The following is a 7,170-nucleotide window of genomic DNA, read 5'->3' on the forward strand; positions in this document are numbered from 1 at the left end:
AAGATATTTTTGAGATTGGAATACTTGAAATTATAGGATTTGTGTCACCTCGTTGATTTTCAAGAATTAAGATATTTGTTGGTAAAAATCCCGGACTTACAAAATTTTAGGATATCTCGGAATTGTAACTCCTGGAATATTAGATAGTGCAACCTCCTCGTCGATTATGTTCTCCTAATACTTTGTCGATTTTCGAGACTTTTAGTTTTCTCGGTTGAAAATCCCGAAATCAAAGAAATGCGGACAATTCGTGGAATGATTTTGCGAATTAGTGGTAGTAAAATTGAATTGTAAGATTATTTGATAAATAATATTAAGCAAAAGAATAAAATATTTATTGAAAAAAAAAACAAAAAATGAAATATATTATCATGAAAAAGAAATAAAAGTAAAGTATCATTCTGAGTATATATTGTTAGATTAAATAATATATCCTAAAAATATATTTCGAGCGCAAAATGGAGTGTACGTGCGTTTTCAGCAGCGTGAAGAATTTCTCGGCAATTTTTTAAATGCTCGATTTAGCATACAGGGTCTCCCACCGGTATCGCATTGTCTTCGACAATTTTCGACGAGACAGAGAGTCACGCGGAATCCTAAAATCGAGCAAAGAATCCCGCGATAGATATCTCATTCTGTCCTTCTATCACGCGGAGACTAATGGACCGAGGGGGAAAAAGTGCTCAAAAAGTAACTGGATTCACTATCCTGCAGGCACATTGCAACTGCTAGCGGCGCAGCTGCGGTGATCACGAGGTGCACCCTCGCTGCAGCGAGGGGTACGTGCAGCTGCGACAGCGGCGGTTTTAACCGTGATGCCCGGGTGCCGCTGCACGACCGCGTTAAAACCGTTGATAGGATCGGTCGCGTAGGAGACGGCGCGCCGGGAACTGTCGGGCTCGATTAAGATGTAACTTCCGTGAACTACGTCGTCGTCGCGAGTCTCTTCCTGCGCCTTGTTGTCGCCTCGAAAAGTATAAGAGAGTAACGCGCTCATAATACCTCGAGCGAAGTTCCGCGCTACGCGCTCACGGAAAAGCGCGTATTGTCCCGACCGGTGTTTTAATTTAAGTTCCCGGTGAAGTTCCTGAATTCTAATTCAATGAAGGAACCCGATGAACAGATACAACAAATAGCTGAATTAAGAGATATCGACAGGAATCCACTCTGCGAATTTGGAACGTTCGGAAACGACGTTTTGGCTTAACTTCCTCTTAATTACGAAGTCCGTCGTAAGTCCGGACACTTTCTTATCAAGATAAGATTTCATTATACGCTGTTTTTTTTATTACTAGAAACGACGAAACGCGCGCTTCGCGCGCGCAATTTGTAGTTGCGCATTGTATATTTAAAAAAGTATACATGCAAAGAAATAATTGTATGCGCAACCTCAGTTTAAAATAAAAAGTAATTTATCACTCACTGATAGGATTCGCAACAGCAGAATTGTACATCGTTAACTGTATATGGTAAACTGTAAAAATACAAATGTATATGATTAGTATAAATTAATTATGTAAACTCGAAATTATATTGTATTAAATATACTTTATATTTTATATTTTTTAAATAGGTATTTATTAAAATAATTATATAGAATACTGAAAGTGTCTTCCGTTTAAATATCGCTCACAAAATTTTATACGTATGCACTGAGAGAAAAAAATAGTCATTTTTGGACCCAACCATATTTTTATAATTGCATGGACCAATATTGTGTTTATGAGAACTATAATATTGTTAGGTCAACCATAAATTACGTTGGAGGAATTATAAAAATATGGTTGGGTCCAAAAATGACTATTTTTTTCTCTCTGTGTGGTTTTGTCTCTAACACTTATTCGAATCCCCGTTCGAATTATTTGAATAAATAAAATAAAAATACAGAACAGATACGTTATTTTGCACAAGTAGCAAATAGCATAAAAATGTAAGACACTCACCTCACCGATTTCTCCGCTGTTGCTCGATGCCTCCTTGGCCTCCTCCTCCTCCTCTCAGATTTCCTTGTGGCACTCACACCAACACTCACTCGCAAAAATCATCGATCGCGCGAAATTTTCGGCACTCCCGTACGCGATGTGAAATACCGCGAAACGCACGAAATTAATAAATATCGCGTGACTTTCTGCATTTTTTATTCGGAAGAATGGATAAATCACTTTTGAATTGGCGATATAAAATGCAACGCGAGCATCGGAAGCATAATCTGCGGTAAAGTAGTTATTAGTCCGCAACAAAACGATATTGTACAGCCTTTGTCATTCAATCTAATTCTCAAAATAAATTATGTGAACGAAATTTCCAGCGATAAATAGTTGTTATTAATTGCAACAGTTAATCGAGATACTTTTCTATTACATTTATATAATGTAACGACGTGCAATAAGCGACTTTCTTTACTTCCTGCTCGTTCGAGTTGCGAAGAACGACAGAGCGAATTACAGCGCGAACGCCGAAGTCGCACAAATTTCCCACTTTTCCCGAAAATGGAACAGATTGCACGAAATCGATAGATAATTAAAAGCGCGGTGCGTAAACGAGATGTAACCGCGACAAAGTACCACGGTTTATATTCATATTTTAGATGAGTTAGTCTCGCGAAATATCTATTTGTACGTTGATAAAGAGCCGTCGCCTCAATATGCAATTCGTTTCTCATTACAAGTTGTAGAAACTTAATAATTAATCGAGGAACGTTACTTGTTACTGATAAAGGTGTCCAAATCAATAGTGTTTTATTCCTGCATTCATCGCGATCGAGTCTTGGAAACCGATAACGCAAAAGTAATACCACGCACTGAGCGACTCTCGCCACTGCTTGCCGGCTCGACGTTCGGCAAGCGAATGATAGCGGGGCGACCTTCAGGTACACGTTGGCACGCAAAAACATCGTACGTCACCGGGCCGAGAGAAAAACAACTACGAACGTTGAGAATTCGGTGTCTTTTTTGTTCCGTGACTGTTACTACGTTTTGTGTATCATTCTGCGGACTTATTGGTATTGATTAAATTAACGATTAATTCTGTTCAATCGAGAAAATGTTTCGAAACAAAAATCGGTGTTACTTAAATTCTAATTATTAAGATTAGAGATTTTACATCAATAAATTGGTGTGTACAAACGTATATTTCTAAATTGCAAATCTTCATTTATTACGAATCTAAAAGAGAAGTGGAGCGCTTCGAGGAAACCAATCGGCATCGCGGAAAAGAGGCCTCAACTGTTCGATATTAACGACATTCGTGCTGGTAACATCTCTTTTTTAGAAAGGAAAAAAATGGTGTATACAAATGTATATTTCTAAATTGCAAATCTTCATTTACTACGAATCTAAAAGAGAAGTAAAGCGCACCGCGCTTCGAGAAAATCAATCGGCATCGCGGAAAAGAGGCCTCAACTGTTCGATATTAACGACATTCACGCTGGTAACATCTCTTTTTCAGAAAGGGAAATACACTCTCTAAAAATGAATAGTCACTGATTTACGCACTGAGAAAATTTTTCATCGGATAAACCAATTTGTATGAAATCCCGCGATGAAGCTTTCGCAAGGATCAATCTTGGCTGTGAGAATGAAAAGGAGACCAAATCTTTGCGACTACAGAGCAGCATTCTTTACTGCACAATTTAAGGTTTTGGCAATTAAAATGATTATAAGTACGAATAAATTCTAAACTTCAGTGTATAACGGAAGGAAACGAACTTGGGAATTAGCTGTTCACGACCAAGGAGTCGAAAGCTAGAAAAAGAAAGCCAGAACCTTCGAATATACACAGAACACATAACACGGACCTTGGCTGTGAGAATAAAGACTCTTACACGTCCCCGAATTAATAAGGGATCTCAACTGAAAAGAAACGAAATCAGAAAGACTTTTGATATTCCAGGCTGATTTATCCTTTAGGCTAGAATACAGACCAGAGCCGTCAAGGGATGAAAACAGTCTCAGGTCGGAGGGTGCCATACAACCAACAGAAGTCTTGAAAGCTTACCAATACTCAAAATAATGTAAAACCAGTAATGGCGACGCAAGAAGTAGGGCGGGCGCTTTCTCGCAGCTGTAAGAAATAGCACTCGATTCAATATTTCGTGCATTATTTTCCGCTTTCAACTTAGAAGCAGCCAACAAATTATATTCGAAGCGACGAGATTCGATGCGACTGTACGAAATGTATCCGAAAACGAACATCGTTTAAAGAAACAATCGCCCGTTGTTATCGCAATAAAGAAGTAATTTCAAGTTAGCTAGCGCTTTGATTCTTGGATATATAGATGTATAGATCTCTTGTGAATCGCTCGAGATATCTGTCTTGCGGGTTAACCGAGCATCGATAGCGAATCGCGAGGATTCAGCGATCACGCGATGATATTGATCACTGCTTGTTCACAGAAAGCGATCGCGGTTTCTTCCCGTACTTATCACCCTACGTGAAAGCATTTCTTATGTACATGCGCTGGGAAAAAAAAGACAGTTATCAATCCACTTTGGGGCCCATAATTAGTAAGCGAATTATTTGAATTTTTACCAGGGATATGCATATGCCTCGGTGGTCGAATTGGTTGAGACGCCCGCCTAGAGTAGGGAAGTCCAGGTTCAAACCCTGGCTGAGGTAATATTTCCCGCAATAAATTTTCTGTATTATTAAAATTGCCAGATACGGCCAATAAAAATCTCTGATGTTGTTAATTACTGCTGGCGACTTTTAAGAATATCTTTATTAGCTACAAAAATTTTGTAGTTATTTATAGAAATTTTTGCCGCTAGGGTATATGCGTGAACGAGTCTTGTTTTATCTCTTATTCTTGTCTCTTTTCGTTATTCTTCAATTAAGTTGTATTTTACTTCCACTTTTCCTCAGATATTTATTATAAAAGTGTGGATGTACGTAAATATACGTGACTATCCACCGTGTATTGAGTTGAGTTTGCTAAGCCCAGATGACTGTGCGGATCAGTCATCCCTGCGGGACGCGAATTATATTGCAGAAACGCACCAGTGAGACCATCTGCCACGCTATATCCAAAGGCTATACCGAGGAGAATCGCAGTTTTCGCTGATAATCGTTGCAGCTGGCTGTTGGCGCGACGGCCACTGCAGTTGCACCCAAACCACCGACCCCGGCGCGACGTCAATAAGGCGGCAAAATAGCTGATAATCTGCGCATTAGGAAGGAAATATCAAATATCACCGAATTGATAATTAAAGACGACTTCGTTTCTAATTAATTCAATTGGCAGAATTGCTCGCAACACAATTTCTAGTATAATTCGTCTCTAGTCTCCATTCTTTTTGCCATGTCGCATGATAACAAATTAACAGTTAATAAGAAGATACTAATTAATAAATTAATTGCACATTTTCGATTAAAGTATTTCTAATTAAGAAAATATTCAGTCAATTTCGCTAACTTAGACATTGTAAAACAGTGTTACGCTATGCATAGTGCAAAGTCGTACAAAATCTCATTCTGAATATTAGAGGAAAGTCCCCTATTATCAGATAGAATCCGAATATGGGATAGCGGGGTTTCTGTTAAATTAGTAGACATCATCAGTTGATTCCACCATGAATGTATTACGCTTGGAGCAAAATCTGCTTGGCGGAAAATTCATTGTTAGATTGTGTAATCGTTGCAAAAAAAGATTTGTCATTGAATTTGGGTGTTGAAAACCTGCTGTCTCACATTAGAAACCTATCGCATAATATTCCTCTATCATCGAACATTTTAGAAGTCCAAAGAATTGTTGCAAAGACAAGAGAATCGCAAAAGTTAATTTTTTTTATTAGTTTCTTGACTTATCGATGGCTTCGCATTTAGTGTGAGCTTACGGGAGAAATCAGCACGTAAACATTACACCGTTGCTGCGAAAAGTACAAGCGCAGCTTCAAGCGACTAATGATAAGCGACGCAACGATAAGTAACAGGATGCAGAGTATTACTTTGTAAAACCAGACGATCATCGCTGCTGGTAGATACCGAGATGGTATTCGTTAAACGACTGCATGCTTTGCTGGCTTCGGGACAGTAGATTTTATACCAAACGAGTTCGGCTGTACCCGCTGCATAGATGCTGCGTTTGTATATTCTCTGCACCCCACTCTCATCGGGGTCACTGCGTACATTAAATTAGTATAGGGATTACAGATAGTGTGCATCGTATGCGAATATGGATTGCGATCTACGTGATATTACATATCGATGAAACTTCCAAAGGCGTCATGTGAAGAGTACAAATATCTGATAAAAAAGCTTTCTACCAAATTTAAAATTCTCTCGAGTGGGAGAACTAATATTTCCACGGTAAAATTAGAATTGTATATGGAATCTCTGTCAGGCGGGTTAAATTTTCGTGCTATATTTATTTTTGATATGCAATGTCGATATCATATATTTCTACATTTTCTATAGAAATAATTAATTGTTCTGCGATATAGCGGGAAATATCAGGAAGTAGCAGAAAGAAGAGGGGAAATGTTAAAAACTCATGTATATCTTAAACTGATAGGAATATAACAAGAAAAGTTATTTGCATTCTGATTTCAAGAGTTCTAACTTTTTAATTTGCCGTTGTTTCGAAAAAATAATTAACAATATAATTTATATGAAGGATTAGTTTGAAATGAACACTTTTGAAATACATATCATCCCTGATGTCCGAAATAAAAAATTTAATTTCGTACGAGAAAAATTTGCTGATTACGAATAAATTGAATGAATGCTAAATTAATTTTACTAGTATCCATTTTTTAAAATTTTCTGTAAAAGCTTTTTAGTAGTAATTTGCGAATTTTGGGACACCCATGTATATATAAGACTTAAACTTTTATAAAGGATTAAAAGGCTTTTACAGAATACTATAGCAAGACAGTTGTCGAATAGATCAAAAGTGTTTGCCATTTTTGCGTTTTCTAAGCACTATTATTATTTTAATAAAAAGGTTTAATCAAATCTTATTTCAAAGAACACTGCTTTCTTACTATGACATTTTTATTTGCAAATTTTAGTACTTTTTTAGATAAAAAGGTTCAATTAAATATATATGCATATAAAAAACAACTCTTTCACAATAGATGAATAGATAATAGTCAACATATTTTAATATGACGGTTTTGGCATTTGTTTGATTTGCGATCTTTCCAATCAAGAAGCGATAAAAGAACAATA

The 7,170-nt window shown here is 37.2% G+C and overlaps 1 pseudogene; it reads right to left on the reverse strand.

Annotated features, from left to right (window-relative positions):
* Nucleotides 1-703: 703 nt before the first annotated feature.
* Nucleotides 704-6,226, reverse strand: LOC105560636 (annotated as a pseudogene).
* Between the last annotated feature and the right edge of the window lie 944 nt (nucleotides 6,227-7,170).

The sequence above is a fragment of the Vollenhovia emeryi genome, unplaced genomic scaffold, assembly GCF_000949405.1.
Source record: "Vollenhovia emeryi isolate VEMERY1.0 unplaced genomic scaffold, V.emery_V1.0 DF939226.1, whole genome shotgun sequence".
NCBI classification, from domain to species: Eukaryota; Metazoa; Arthropoda; class Insecta; order Hymenoptera; family Formicidae; genus Vollenhovia; species Vollenhovia emeryi.